At 58.2% G+C, this 15618-nt stretch overlaps 1 long non-coding RNA gene across 5 annotated transcripts; it reads right to left on the bottom strand.

Moving 5' to 3' along the window:
• Positions 1-567: 567 nt before the first annotated feature.
• Positions 568-3807, bottom strand: LOC144955407 (uncharacterized). Of its 5 annotated transcripts, none has more exons than XR_013641646.1 (5): positions 3709-3807; positions 3111-3210; positions 2393-2589; positions 1479-1557; positions 568-668 (listed from the first exon to the last, which is right to left on the bottom strand). It is a non-coding gene; the product is annotated as an uncharacterized LOC144955407 (long non-coding RNA). The 5 variants fall into 5 exon arrangements; XR_013641647.1 differs by lacking the exon at positions 3709-3807 and adding an exon at positions 3566-3587; XR_013641645.1 differs by lacking the exon at positions 3709-3807 and adding an exon at positions 3493-3551.
• Between the last annotated feature and the right edge of the window lie 11811 nt (positions 3808-15618).

The following is a 15618-nucleotide window of genomic DNA, read 5'->3' on the forward strand; positions in this document are numbered from 1 at the left end:
GTGGGTAGGTGAGTGGGTAGGTGAGTGGGTAGGTGAGTGGGTAGGTGAGTGGGTGAGTGGGTAGGTGAGTGGGTGAGTGGGTAGGTGAGTGGGTAGGTGAGTGGGTAGGTGAGTGGGTGAGTGGGTAGGTGAGTGGGTGAGTGGGTAGGTGAGTGGGTAGGTGAGTGGGTAGGTGAGTGGGTGAGTGGGTAGGTGAGTGGGTGAGTGGGTGGGTGAGTGGGTAGGTGAGTGGGTAGGTGAGTGGGTAGGTGAGTGGGTAGGTGAGTGGGTAGGTGAGTGGGTGAGTGGGTAGGTGAGTGGGTAAGTGGGTAGGTGAGTGGGTAGGTGAGTGGGTGAGTGGGTAGGTGAGTGGGTGAGTGGGTAGGTGAGTGGGTAGGTGAGTGGGTAGGTGAGTGGGTGAGTGGGTAGGTGAGTGGGTGAGTGGGTGGGTGAGTGGGTGAGTGGGTAGGTGAGTGGGTAGGTGAGTGGGTAGGTGAGTGGGTAGGTGAGTGGGTAGGTGAGTGGGTAGGTGAGTGGGTAGGTGAGTGGGTGAGTGGGTAGGTGAGTGGGTAGGTGAGGGGTACTCACTTTGCTCGCCTGCCGTTCGTGGTACTCCTGGCGGACGTACTCGCGACGTCGGATGTGACGGTAAACGTGGAACTCACCGCTCCCAGCACCAGCACTCGAACCTGGCACAACCACAACAACCACCACCACCACTACAACCACCACCACCACTACAACCACCACCACTACAACCACCACCACCACTACAACCACCACCACCACTACAAACACCACCATCACAAACACCACCACAACCACCACCACCACTACAACCACCACCACCACAACCACCACCACCACAATCACCACCACAACCACCACCACCACTACAACCACCACCACCACCACTACAACCAGCACCACTACTACCACAACCACCACCACTACAACCACCACTACAACCACCACCACTACAACCACCACCATCACTACAACCACCACCATCACAAACACCACCACTACAATCACCACAACTACCACCACCACCACTACAACCAGCACCACTACTACCACAACCACCACCACTACAACCACCACCACCACCACCACCACCACTACTACCACGACAACCACCACTACAACCACCACCACCATTACAACCACCACCACTACAACCACCACCATCACAAACACCACTACAACCACCACCACTACAACCACAACAACCACACCAACCACTACCACCACCACACCATCAACTCACCACCACCATCAACTCACCACCAACTCACGACCACTGTCACCACCACCTCACCACTACACCACCACATCACCACCCATGACGTCACTCACCCATGACGTCACTCACCCATGACGTCCCTCATGACGTCCCTCGTGACGTCACTCGTGACGTCACCCATGACATCACCCATGACGTCACCCATGACGTCACCCATGACATCACCCATGACATCACCCATGACGTCACTCACCCATGACGTCACGCACAAACTCAGGGGGCGCCTTGGGGGCCCAGGAGCGTGGCCCCTCAGGGATGTTCACCGGCTTGTCCTGCACACACAACAACACACACATGTACACACACAGTCACACAGTCACACATGTAGTCACACACACACAGCCACACGCCCGCTCGCCCGCCCGCCCCCCCACCCACTCACCCACCCACTCACCCACCCACCCACACACCCACTCACCCACCCACCCACTCACCCCCTCACTCACCCACTCACCCACCTACCCACTCACTCACTCACCCACCCACCCACCCACCCACTCACTCACCCACCCACCCACTCACTCACTCACCCACCCACCCACTCACTCACCCACCCACCCACCCACTCACCCACCCACCCACTCACCCACCCACCCACCCACCCACCCACTCACCCACCCACCCACCCACCCACTCACCCACCCACCCACACACCCACCCACCCACTCACCCACTCACCCACCCACTCACCCACTCACCCGCCCAACCACTCACCCACCCGCTCATCCACTCACTCACTCACCCACCCGCCCGCTCGCCCGCCCGCCCCGCTCGCCCGCCCGCCCGCCCACTCGCCCGCCCGCCCACCCACGCACCCACCCACCAACTCACCCACCCACCCACCCACCCACTCACCCACTCACCCACTCACCCACCCGCTCACCCACTCACCCGCCCACTCACTCACCCGCCCACTCACTCACCCGCCCACTCACTCACCCGCCCACTCACCCACCCACTCACCCACCCACCCACCCACCCACTCACCTACCCACTCACCCACCCACTCACCCACCCACCCACTCACCCACCCACTCACCCACCCACCCACCCACTCACCCACCCACCCACTCACCCACCCACTCACCCACTCACCCACCCACTCACCGGGTTCTTCATCAGCTTTTCCAACTTCATCCGCTGCAGTTCGGCCACGCTGCGAGGCACCACCACCGCTGCCCCCGCCGCGCCCTTGACACCTCCACCACCACCACCTCCACCACCTCCACCTCGCTTGCTCCCCCACGCTTCACCTGCCTCTCCTCCCTCCATCTCCTCCTCCTCGTCACCTCCTCCTCGACAACCTGGGGAGGGGGGCGGTGGGTAGTGACCAGAGGTCGCAATCGGGTACCCGATACCCGTACCCGGCCGGGTACACCTATGATGTACACACAGACAAAGCTCCCCCAGGTAGCCTCTAGCAGGGCTGTAGGGGCAAGTGCTGCTAGTAGCGAGTAGCACCACCTATGATGCACACACGCAGACAAAGCTCCCCCAGGTAGCCTCTAGCAGGGGCTATAGGGGCAAGTGCTGTTAGCGAGCACCTATGAAGGCTACCGGCACTGTGGCACACGAGGGGGTGGGTGGCCAGCACCACGCCCGGCCGCCTTTGTCTCCCCAGAGATGTTTGCTACACTACACCGCTACACCAGGCACTCATTTGTGGCTGAGTCGACCTAAGAGAGGCCCAGGACCGGTTCAGTTAACTCGTATCGCCAGGTTCGTAGCGCAGCGTAGCGCTCACCACCACCACCACCAGGCAGACCGCGCGGCTAGGCCGAAGGCTTTTCCCCGCACTTTCCTAGCCGGCTCACCCGGAACTCACGCGAGGGTAGAGGCAGGCCCGGTGTGTGTGAGGGGGGGGGGTGTCGGGGTCCCTGGGGTTGGCCCCGTAGCCTCTCCCGTGTGGTCTCCTCTCGTCCAAGCTGAAGCGTCCAGACACCCACCGCGGGCGAGGAAGAGACACAGAGAGAGACACAGAGACACAGAGAGAGACACACAGAGAGACAGAGACACACAAAGACTGAACTTTCAAAACCAGGCCGCAAAGTTACGGGATGACGTCATCCACGAACGTGGAGTGACGTCATCGTGTAAATTAAAAAAGTTGCACGAAGCGCGTGACGTCATCGCGTTCGTTGGTTTCGCACGTGACCTCCTCCTCCTGCACCTAGCCTGGCACAGCAGCAGCAGTCAGCCTATGTCACCTGCTGGGTCTGTCACGTGACCTCCTCCTCCTCCTGCACCTAGCCTGGCACAGCAGCAGTCAGCCCATGGCACCTGCTGGGTCTGTCACGTGACCTCCTCCTCCTGCACCTAGCCTGGCACAGCAGTAGTCAGCCCATGGCACCTGCTGGGTCTGTCACGTGACCTCCTCCTCCTGCACCTAGCCTGGCACAGCAGCAGCAGTCAGCCCATGGCACCTGCTGGGTCTGTCACGTGACCTCCTCCTCATGCACCTAGCCTGGCACAGCAGTCAGCCCATGGCACCTGCTGGGTCTGTCACGTGACCTCCTCCTCCTGCACCTAGCCTGGCACAGCAGCAGCAGTCAGCCCATGTCACCTGCTGGGTCTGTCACGTGACCTCCTCCTCATGCACCTAGCCTGGCACAGCAGTCAGCCCATGGCACCTGCTGGGTCTGTCACGTGACCTCCTCCTCCTGCACCTAGCCTGGCACAGCAGCAACAGTCAGCCCATGGCACCTGCTGGGTCTGTCACGTGACCTCCTCCTCCTCCTGCACCTAGCCTGGCACAGCAGTCAGCCCATGGCACCTGCTGGGTCTGTCACGTGACCTCCTCCTCCTGCACCTAGCCTGGCACAGCAGCAGCAGTCAGCCCATGTCACCTGCTGGGTCTGTCACGTGACCTCCTCCTCATGCACCTAGCCTGGCACAGCAGTCAGCCCATGGCACCTGCTGGGTCTGTCACGTGACCTCCTCCTCCTGCACCTAGCCTGGCACAGCAGCAACAGTCAGCCCATGGCACCTGCTGGGTCTGTCACGTGACCTCCTCCTCCTCCTGCACCTAGCCTGGCACAGCAGCAGCGGGCGAGAGAGCGACTGTTATTGGCCGATTCCCGCGCATGCGCTCTGGCGGCAGCCCGCCCCCTCCCCACTCCCCCGCGGCGTCGCCGTTGCCGTGGCGACCCCGCGCGGCTCCCGCGCATGCGCAGTGCGCGCCCAACCGCCGCCACTGTACGCGAGGCAGCCCCAGGTACAGTGGCACAGCAGCTTTGTACATTCACTCCTCGCTCGTGTGATTCATTCCCTCAGCGTGTGATTCATTCCCTCAGCCTGTGTTGTGTGATTCATTCCCTCAGCGTGTGTGATTCATTCCCTCAGCCTGTGTTGTGTGATTCATTCCCTCAGCCTGTGTGATTCGTTCCCTCAGCGTGTGTTGTGTGATTCATTCCCTCGGTCTATGTTGTGTCATTCATTCCCTCAGCGTGTGATTCATTCCCTCAGCCTGTGTGATTCGTTCCCTCAGCGTGTGTTGTGTGATTCATTCCCTAGGTCTATGTTGTGTCATTCATTCCCTCAGCGTGTGATTCATTCCCTCAGCCTGCGTGATTCATTCCCTCAGCCTGTGTTGTGTGATTCATTCCCTCAGCCTGTGTTAATCATTCACTCAGCCTGTGTTGTGTGATTCATCCCCTCAGCTTGTGTTGTGTGATTCATTCCCTCAGCCTGTGTGATTCATTCACTCAGCCTGTGTGATTCATTCCCTCAGCGTGTGTTGTGTGATTCATTCCCTCAGCCTGTGTGATTCGTTCGCTCAGCGTGTGTTGTGTGATTCATTCTCTCAGCCAGTGTTGTGTGATTCATTCCCTCAGCGTGTGTTGTGTGATTCATTCCCTCAGCGTGTATTGTGTCATTCATTCACTCAGCCTGTGTGATTCGTTCCCTCAGCCTGTGTTGTGTGATTCATTCCCTCAGCCTGTGTGATTCATTCCCTCAGACTGTGTGATTCGTTCCCTCAGCGTGTGTTGTGTGATTCATTCCCTCGGCCTATGTTGTGTCATTCATTCACTCAGTCTGTGTGATTCATTCCCTCAGCGTGTGTTGTGTGATTCATTCCCTCAGCGTGTGTTGTGTCATTCTTTCACTCAGCCTGTGTGATTCATTCCCTCAGCCTGTGTTGTGGGATTCATTCCCTCAGCGTGTGATTTATTCCCTCAGCCTGCGTGATTCATTCCCTCAGCCTGTGTTGTGTGATTCATTCCCTCAGCCTGTGTGATTCATTCCCTCAGCTTGTGTTGTGTGATTCATTCCCTCAGTCTGTGTGATTCGTTCCCTCAGCGTGTGTTGTGTGATTCATTCCCTCGGTCTATGTTGTGTCATTCATTCCCTCAGCGTGTGATTCATTCCCTCAGCCTGTGTGATTCGTTCCCTCAGCGTGTGTTGTGTGATTCATTCCCTCGGTCTATGTTGTGTCATTCATTCCCTCAGCGTGTGATTCATTCCCTCAGCCTGCGTGATTCATTCCCTCAGCCTGTGTTGTGTGATTCATTCCCTCAGCCTGTGTTAATCATTCACTCAGCCTGTGTTGTGTGATTCATCCCCTCAGCTTGTGTTGTGTGATTCATTCCCTCAGCCTGTGTGATTCATTCCCTCAGCCTGTGTGATTCATTCCCTCAGCGTGTGTTGTGTGATTCATTCCCTCAGCCTGTGTGATTCGTTCGCTCAGCGTGTGTTGTGTGATTCATTCTCTCAGCCAGTGTTGTGTGATTCATTCCCTCAGCGTGTGTTGTGTGATTCATTCCCTCAGCGTGTATTGTGTCATTCATTCACTCAGCCTGTGTGATTCGTTCCCTCAGCCTGTGTTGTGTGATTCATTCCCTCAGCCTGTGTGATTCATTCCCTCAGCCTGTGTGATTCGTTCCCTCAGCGTGTGTTGTGTGATTCATTCCCTCGGCCTATGTTGTGTCATTCATTCACTCAGTCTGTGTGATTCATTCCCTCAGCGTGTGTTGTGTGATTCATTCCCTCAGCGTGTGTTGTGTCATTCTTTCACTCAGCCTGTGTGATTCATTCCCTCAGCCTGTGTTGTGGGATTCATTCCCTCAGCGTGTGATTTATTCCCTCAGCCTGCGTGATTCATTCCCTCAGCCTGTGTTGTGTGATTCATTCCCTCAGCCTGTGTGATTCATTCCCTCAGCTTGTGTTGTGTGATTCATTCCCTCAGTCTGTGTGATTCGTTCCCTCAGCGTGTGTTGTGTGATTCATTCCCTCGGCCTATGTTGTGTCATTCATTCACTCAGCCTGTGTGGTTCATTCCCTCAGCGTGTGTTGTGTGATTCATTCCCTCAGCGTGTGTTGTGTGATTCATTTCCTCAGCCTGTGTCATTCATTCACTCAGCGTGTGTTGTGTGATTCATTCCCTCAGCCTGTGTGATTCGTTCCCTCAGCGTGTGTTGTGTGATTCATTCCCTCAGCCTATGTTGTGTCATTCATTCACTCAGCCTGTGTCATTCATTCACTCAGCCTGTGTGATTCATTCCCTCAACCTGCGTGATTCATTCCCTCAGCCCGTGTGATTCATTCCCTCAGCCTGTGTGGTGTCATTCATTCACTCAGCCTGTGTTGTGTGATTCATTCCCTCAGCTTGTGTTGTGTGATTCATTCCCTCAGCCTGTGTGATTCATTTCCTCACCCATTCATCCACCCACTCACCCACTCACCCACTCACTCACCCACTCATCCACCCACTCACTCACCCACTCACTCACCCACTCATCCACCCACTCACCCATCCACTCACTCACCCACTCATTCACTCACCCACTCACTCACCCACTCACTCACCCACTCATCCACCCACTCACCCATCCACTCACTCACCCACTCATTCACTCACTCACCCACTCACTCACCCACTCACTCACCCACTCATCCACCCACTCACCCATCCACTCACTCACCCACTCATTCACCCACTCACCCACTCACTCACCCACTCACTCACCCACTCATCCACCCACTCACCCATCCACTCACTCACCCACTCATTCACCCACTCATTCACTCACTCACCCACTCACCCACTCACTCACCCACTCACCCACACCTGTGTGTGTGTACACCTGTGTGTGTATGGGGAAGTTGTGGAGAGAGTGGAGAGTTTCCCATACCTGGGCAGTGTGCTTATGACCGGCTCCGGTTTAACAGCGGAGGTCTCACTCCGAATCAGTCGAGCGGCAATATCTTTTCATCGGTTGCGTAACGCTGTGTGGAAGCTACCTGGTCTGTCGCTCCGCACGAAGCTTCAGGTCTTCTCGGCCACGGTCATTCCCTCCCTTCTCTACGCTTGCGAAACGTGGACCCCCCTAGTGGAGCATCTTCGCCGGTTGGAAACATTTAGGCTGGCCTGCCTACGATCCATCCTGGGTTTAACCTGCAGGCTGGATTGTGTGAGGAGCTCACAAATCCTTGAAAGATCTGGGCAAAGTCCCATCGGTGAGCTCCTCCGGCAGGCAAGGCTGCGTTGGCTGGGTCATGTAGCCCGCATGCCCAGCCACCGCATGCCTAAACAGCTTTTGTTCGACCGGATCGAGGGGGCTAAACGGGCGCGGCACGGGCTAGAGAAAAGATGGACTGATTTGGTACAGGAGGACGTGGAGCTGAGTGGACTTGCTGATGACTGGTACCAGCGGTGTCAAGATCGGCCTCAGTGGAGGAGGCTCGTGAAGGACGCTACTGGGCAGTTGGAGGCAGTCGCCCTCCAACAACAACGGAGGGCGGAGGAGCGACGCTCACAACAACGAGCGGAGCGCCGGGTGGCTAAAGCACGGCAAGTTGGTACAGTAGGGGGCAAAGGTGGTGCATCAGCCAGTCATCTCGGTCAGTCGACCCGTGGCACCTGCTGGGTCTGTCCCGTGACCTCCTGCACCTAGCCTGGCACAGTAGGGGGCACAGGTGGTGCATCAGCCAGTCATCTCGGTCATCTCAGTCAGTCGACCCGTGGCACCTGCTGGGTCTGCCCCGTGACCTCCTGCCAGCGGGCGTTCGACACTTCACGTGGTAGCCTCAAGGTGCACTTGGCCTTGCACAAGCGTCGTGGTGACGTCACCGCCACTTAGTGGCGAATGGCGGTTGTTGTTGTTGTTGTGTATACCTGTGTGTGTGTGTGTACACCTGTGTGTGTGTGTGTGTACACCTGTGTGTGTGTGTGTGTACACCTGTGTGTGTGTGTAGACCTGTGAGTGTGTGTACACCTGTGTGTGTGTAGACCTGTGTGTGTATGTGTGTGTGTGTACACCTGTGTGTGTGTGTAGACCTGTGAGTGTGTGTACACCTGTGTGTGTGTAGACCTGTGTGTGTATGTGTGTGTGTGTACACCTGTGTGTGTGTGTGTGCGTGCGCCGTGCGTGATCTCTCTACACATCCGACGCACAGATGGCGGTGCGTTGGTGCGCTGGCCGTGGCGTTGCTGCCGGTGCCTTTGCGGCACCAGCCTCTGCCCAGCGAGCAGCGTGGAGCCGCGTGGAGCGAGCGGAGCGAGCGGAGCGGGCAGAGCGCCAGCGGCGAGAGTGGGGGCAGCGTGCCGGGGAGCTGCGCTGCCTGGAGCTCCGCTGTGCAGCGCAGGCTCGCTGGGGAGACACGGCGGAGGTGAACCCCAGGTGAGGTGGGGGGGGGGGTGAGGGAGACACGGGGAGAGAGACACGGGGGAGAGACACGGGGAGAGACACGGGGGGGGAGACACGGGGGGGGGGGGAGACACGGGGAGAGAGACACGGGGGGGAGACACGGGGGGGAGAGACACGGGGGGGGGAGACACGCTGGGGGAGACAGGGAGAGACACGGGGGAGAGACATGGAGACACGGGGGGGAGACACGGAGGGGAGAGACGGGGGGGAGACACGGTGGGGGGAGACGCGGTGGGGGAGACACGCTGGGGGAGACAGGGAGGGGAGAGACGGGGGGAGACATGGGGGGCGAGATACGGGGGGGAGACACACAGGGGGAGACACGGGGGGACGCGTGGGAGGAGACAGGGAGACACGGGGGGGAGACACGATGGGGGAGACACAGTGGGGTGGGAGACACGGTGAGGGAGACACGGGGGGGGGGGGGGAGACACGGTGGGGGGGAGACAAGGTGGGGAGACACACACAAGGAGACACGGGGGGGAGACACACACAGGGAGACACGGTGAGGGGGAGACACGGTGGGGGAGACACTGGGGGGGGAGACACGGAGGGGGAGACACGGAGGGGAGAGACGGGGGGGAGACACAGGGGGGGGAACATGGGGGGAGACACGGTGGGGGGACACACACAGGGAGACACGGTGAGGGAGAGACACACACAGGGAGCCACGGTGAGGGGGAGACACACACAGGGAGACACACACAGGGAGACACACACAGGGAGACATGGTGAGGGGGAGACACACACAGGGAGACACACACAGGGAGACATGGTGAGGGGGAGACACACACAGGGAGACATGGTGATGGGGAGACACACACAGGGAGACATGGTGAGGGGGAGACACACACAGGGAGACACGGTGATGGGGAGACACACACAGGGAGACACACACAGGGAGACATGGTGATGGGGAGACACACACAGGGAGACACACACAGGGAGACACACACAGGGAGACACACACAGGGAGACATGGTGAGGGGGAGACACACACAGGGAGACACACACAGGGAGACACACACAGGGAGACACACACAGGGAGACACACACAGGGAGACACACAGGGAGACACGGTGAGGGGGAGAGACACACAGGGAGACACACACAGGGAGACATGGTGAGGGGGAGACACACACAGGGAGACACACACAGGGAGACACGGTGAGGGGGAGACACACACAGGGAGACACACACAGGGAGACACACACAGGGAGACACACACAGGGAGACACGGTGAGGGGGAGACACACACAGGGAGACACACACAGGGAGACATGGTGAGGGGGAGACACACACAGGGAGACACACACAGGGAGACACACACAGGGAGACACACAGGGAGACACGGTGAGGGGGAGACACACACAGGGAGACACACACAGGGAGACACACACAGGGAGACATGGTGAGGGGGAGACACACACAGGGAGACACACACAGGGAGACACACACAGGGAGACATGGTGAGGGGGAGACACACACAGGGAGACACACACAGGGAGACACACACAAGGAGACACACACAGGGAGACATGGTGAGGGGGAGACACACACAGGGAGACACACACAGGGAGACACACACAGGGAGACACACACAGGGAGACATGGTGAGGGGGAGACACACACAGGGAGACACACACAGGGAGACACACACAGGGAGACATGGTGAGGGGGAGACACACACAGGGAGACACACACAGGGAGACACACACAGGGAGAAACGGTGAGGGGGAGACACACACAGGGAGACACACACAGGGAGACACACACAGGGAGACACACACAGGGAGACATGGTGAGGGGGAGACACACACAGGGAGACACACACAGGGAGACACGGTGAGGGGGAGACACACACAGGGAGACATGGTGAGGGGGAGACACACACAGGGAGACACACACAGGGAGACACGGTGAGTGGGAGACACGGAGACACGGTGGGGGGAGACACACACAGGGAGACACACACAGGGAGACACGGCGGGGGGAGACACACAAGGAGACACGGTGGGGGGAGACACACACAGGGAGACACGGTGAGTGGGAGACACACACAGGGAGACACACACAGGGAGACACGGTGAGGGGGGAGACACACACAGGGAGACACACACAGGGAGACACGGTGAGGGGGAGACACACACAGGGAGACACACACAGGGAGACACACACAGGGAGACATGGTGAGGGGGAGACACACACAGGGAGACACACACAGGGAGACACACACAGGGAGACATGGTGAGGGGGAGACACACACAGGGAGACAGACACGGCGAGACACGGTGAGGGGGAGACACACACAGGGAGACACACACAGGGAGACATGGTGAGGGGGAGACACACACAGGGAGACACACACAGGGAGACACACACAGGGAGACACACACAGGGAGACATGGTGAGGGGGAGACACACACAGGGAGACACACACAGGGAGACACACACAGGGAGACACGGTGAGGGGGAGACACACACAGGGAGACACACACAGGGAGACATGGTGAGGGGGAGACACACACAGGGAGACACACACAGGGAGACACGGTGAGGGGGAGACACAACAGGGAGACACACACAGGGAGACACACACAGGGAGACACGGTGAGGGGGAGACACACACAGGGAGACACACACAGGGAGACACACACAGGGAGACACACACAGGGAGACATGGTGAGGGGGAGACACACACAGGGAGACACACACAGGAGACAGACACAGGGAGACACACACACAGGGAGACACACACAGGGAGACACGGTGAGGGGGAGACACACACAGGGAACACACACAGGGAGACACGGTGAGGGGGAGACACACACAGGGAGACATGGTGATGGGGAGACACACACAGGGAGACATGGTGAGGGGGAGGACACACACAGGGAGACACGGTGATGGGGAGACACACACAGGGAGACACACACAGGGAGACACACACAGGGAGACATGGTGATGGGGAGACACACACAGGGAGACACACACAGGGAGACACACACAGGGAGACACGGTGAGGGGGAGACACACACAGGGAGACACACACAGGGAGACACACAGGGAGACACACACAGGGAGACATGGTGAGGGGGAGACACACACAGGGAGACACACACAGGGAGACACGGTGAGGGAGAGACACACACAGGGAGACACGGTGAGGGGGAGACACACACAGGGAGACACACACAGGGAGACACACACAGGGAGACACACACAGGGAGACACACACAGGAGACACACACAGGGAGACACGGTGAGGGGGAGACACACACAGGGAGACACACACAGGGAGACACGGTGAGGGAGAGACACACACAGGGAGACACGGTGAGGGGGAGACACACACAGGGAGACACACACAGGGAGACACACACAGGGAGACACACACAGGGAGACACACACAGGAGACACACACAGGGAGACACGGTGAGGGGGAGACACACACAGGGAGACACACACAGGGAGACACACACAGGGAGACACACACAGGGAGACACACACAGGGAGACATGGTGAGGGGGAGACACACACAGGGAGACACGGTGAGGGGGAGGACACACACAGGGAGACACACACAGGGAGACATGGTGAGGGGGAGACACACACAGGGAGACACACACAGGGAGACACACACAGGGAGACACACACAGGGAGACATGGTGAGGGGGGAGACACACACAGGAGACACACACAGGGAGACACACACAGGGAGACACACACAGGGAGACACACACAGGGAGACACACACAGGGAGACACGGTGAGGGGGAGACACACACAGGGAGACACACACAGGGAGACATGGTGAGGGGTGAGACACACACAGGGAGACACACACAGGGAGACACACACAGGGAGACATGGTGAGGGGGAGACACGGTGGGGGGAGACACACACAGGGGAGACACGGTGGGGGGAGACAATCCACCTGGAACCTCCATCGCAGCTCTCTCGCGAGCCAATCCCCTCGCCGCACCCCACGGCATCTCCTTGACCTCTTGACCCCTTGACCCCTGCCAGGTCACCACCACCACCACGACCTCCACCACGCTCACGTTCGCTGAGCCGACGACGCGCAGCCCTCGCTCAGCTGCTGAGCCGCGAGGGAGCGCAGCTGGAGGAGGAGATCAAGAGGCGGGGGGGAGGGGGGGGGAGGGCGGGGGGAGGGGGGGGGGAGGGTGGGGGGTGGGGGGGCGGGGGAGGGGTGGAAGGTCACCGCGGCCGAGACGGCACGGAGACTCAAGGAGGCTCGCGAAGAGAGGAGACGCAAGGTGAGGGGGGTGGGGGGTGGGGGGGGGAGGGGGGGTGGTGGGGGGGAGTGGGGGAGGGTGAGTGGGGGAGGGTGAGGGAGGGTGGGGGGAGGGTGGGGGGAGGGTGGGGGGGGAGGGGGTGGGAGGGCGAGGGGGGGTGGTAGGGGTGGGGGGGGGGTGAGGGGTGGGGGGAGGGTGAGGGGGCGGGAGGGGGTGGGGTGGGGGAGGGTGGGGGGGTGAGGGGGGGGGGTGGTAGGGGTGGGGGGGGTGGCGGGGGTGGGAGGGGGTGGTGGGGGGAGGGTGAGGGGGGGTGGGGGTTCCTCAGTGGACACACACGGCCATCGTGAACCCCCCTGAGAGAGACACCCAGACCAGGGCTTGAACCCAGATTGTCACCCAGAGCCGGGTGTTGAGCCCTTGCCCCAGTAGGCTACATGGGCTACACGGGGGATCTTCGTCTGTGTGGTGGTGGTGGTGATGGTGATGGTGGTGATGGTGGTGATGATGGTGGTGATGGTGGTGATGGTGGTGGTGGTGATGGTGGTGGTGATGGTGGTGATGGTGGTGATGATGATGATGGTGGTGATGATGGTGGTGATGGTGGTGATGATGGTGGTGATGGTGGTGATGGTGGTGATGATGATGATGGTGGTGATGATGGTGGTGATGATGGTGGTGATGATGATGATGATGGTGGTGATGATGGTGGTGATGATGGTGGTGATGGTGGTGATGATGTGGTGACGGTTGTGACGATGGTGATGGTGGTGATGATGGTGGTGATGGTGGTGATGATGATGATGGTGGTGATGATGATGATGATGGTGGTGATGGTGGTGATGATGATGATGATGACGGTGATGATGATGATGGTGATGATGATGGTGATGATGACGGTGATGATGATGATGGTGGTGATGATGATGGTGATGATGATGATGGTGATGATGGTGATGATGGTGATGATGATGATGATGGTGGTGATGGTGGTGATGATGATGATGGTGGTGATGATGATGGTGTGATGATGACGGTGATGATGATGATGGTGATGATGATGGTGATGATGATGGTGATGATGATGGTGATGATGATGATGGTGATGATGATGATGTGCAGGTTGCCGCTGAGCTGCTGGAGGAGCACTGGAGGCGGGGAAATCACGAGATACGGAAGGTGAACACAGTACACACTGTACACACTGTACATACAGTACACACACAGTACACACACAGTACATACAGTACATACACACAGTACACACATAGTACACACACACAGTACACACACACGGTACACACACACACACAGTGTACTCTGTGTACACACACAGTACACACACACGGTACACACACACAGTACACACACACGGTACACACACACAGTGTACTCTGTGTACACACACAGTACACACACACAGTACACACACACGGTACACACACACACACAGTGTACTCTGTGTACACACACAGTACACGCACACACAGTACACACACAGTACACACACACGGTACACACACACACACAGTGTACTCTGTGTACACACACAGTACACACACACGGTACACACACAGTACACACACACACGGTACACACACACACACAGTGTACTCTGTGTACACACACAGTACACACACACGGTACACACACAGTACACACACACACGGTACACACACACACACAGTGTACTCTGTGTACACACACAGTACACGCACACAGTACACACACAGTACACAGCACAGTACACACACAGTACACGCACACACAGTACACACACAGTACACACACAGTACACACGACACAGTACACACACACAGCAACACAGCACACACACAGTACACGCACACACAGTACACACACAGTACACACACAGTACACGCACACACAGTACACACACAGTACACACACAGTACACACACAGTACACGCACACACAGTACACGCACACACAGTACAACACACAGTACACACACAGTACACACACAGTACACGCACACACAGTACACACACAGTACACACACAGTACACACACACAGTACACACACACAGCACACACACAGTACACACACACCACACGCACACACAGTACACACACACAGTACACACACAGTACACACACACAGTACACACACAGTACACACACACAGTACACACACACGGTACACACACACGGTACACACACACACACACGGTACACACACACACAGTGTACTCTGTGTACACACACAGTACACGCACACAGTACACACACAGTACACGCACACAGTACACACACACAGTACACGCACACAGTACACAGCACAGTACACACAGCACACACACACAGTACACACACACAGTACACAGCACAGTACACACACAGTACACGCACACACAGTACACACACACAGTACACACACAGTACACACACACAGTACACGCACACACAGT

This window comes from Lampetra fluviatilis, unplaced genomic scaffold (assembly GCF_964198595.1).
Source record: "Lampetra fluviatilis unplaced genomic scaffold, kcLamFluv1.1 SCAFFOLD_1326, whole genome shotgun sequence".
In the NCBI taxonomy this organism is placed as follows: domain Eukaryota; kingdom Metazoa; phylum Chordata; class Hyperoartia; order Petromyzontiformes; family Petromyzontidae; genus Lampetra; species Lampetra fluviatilis.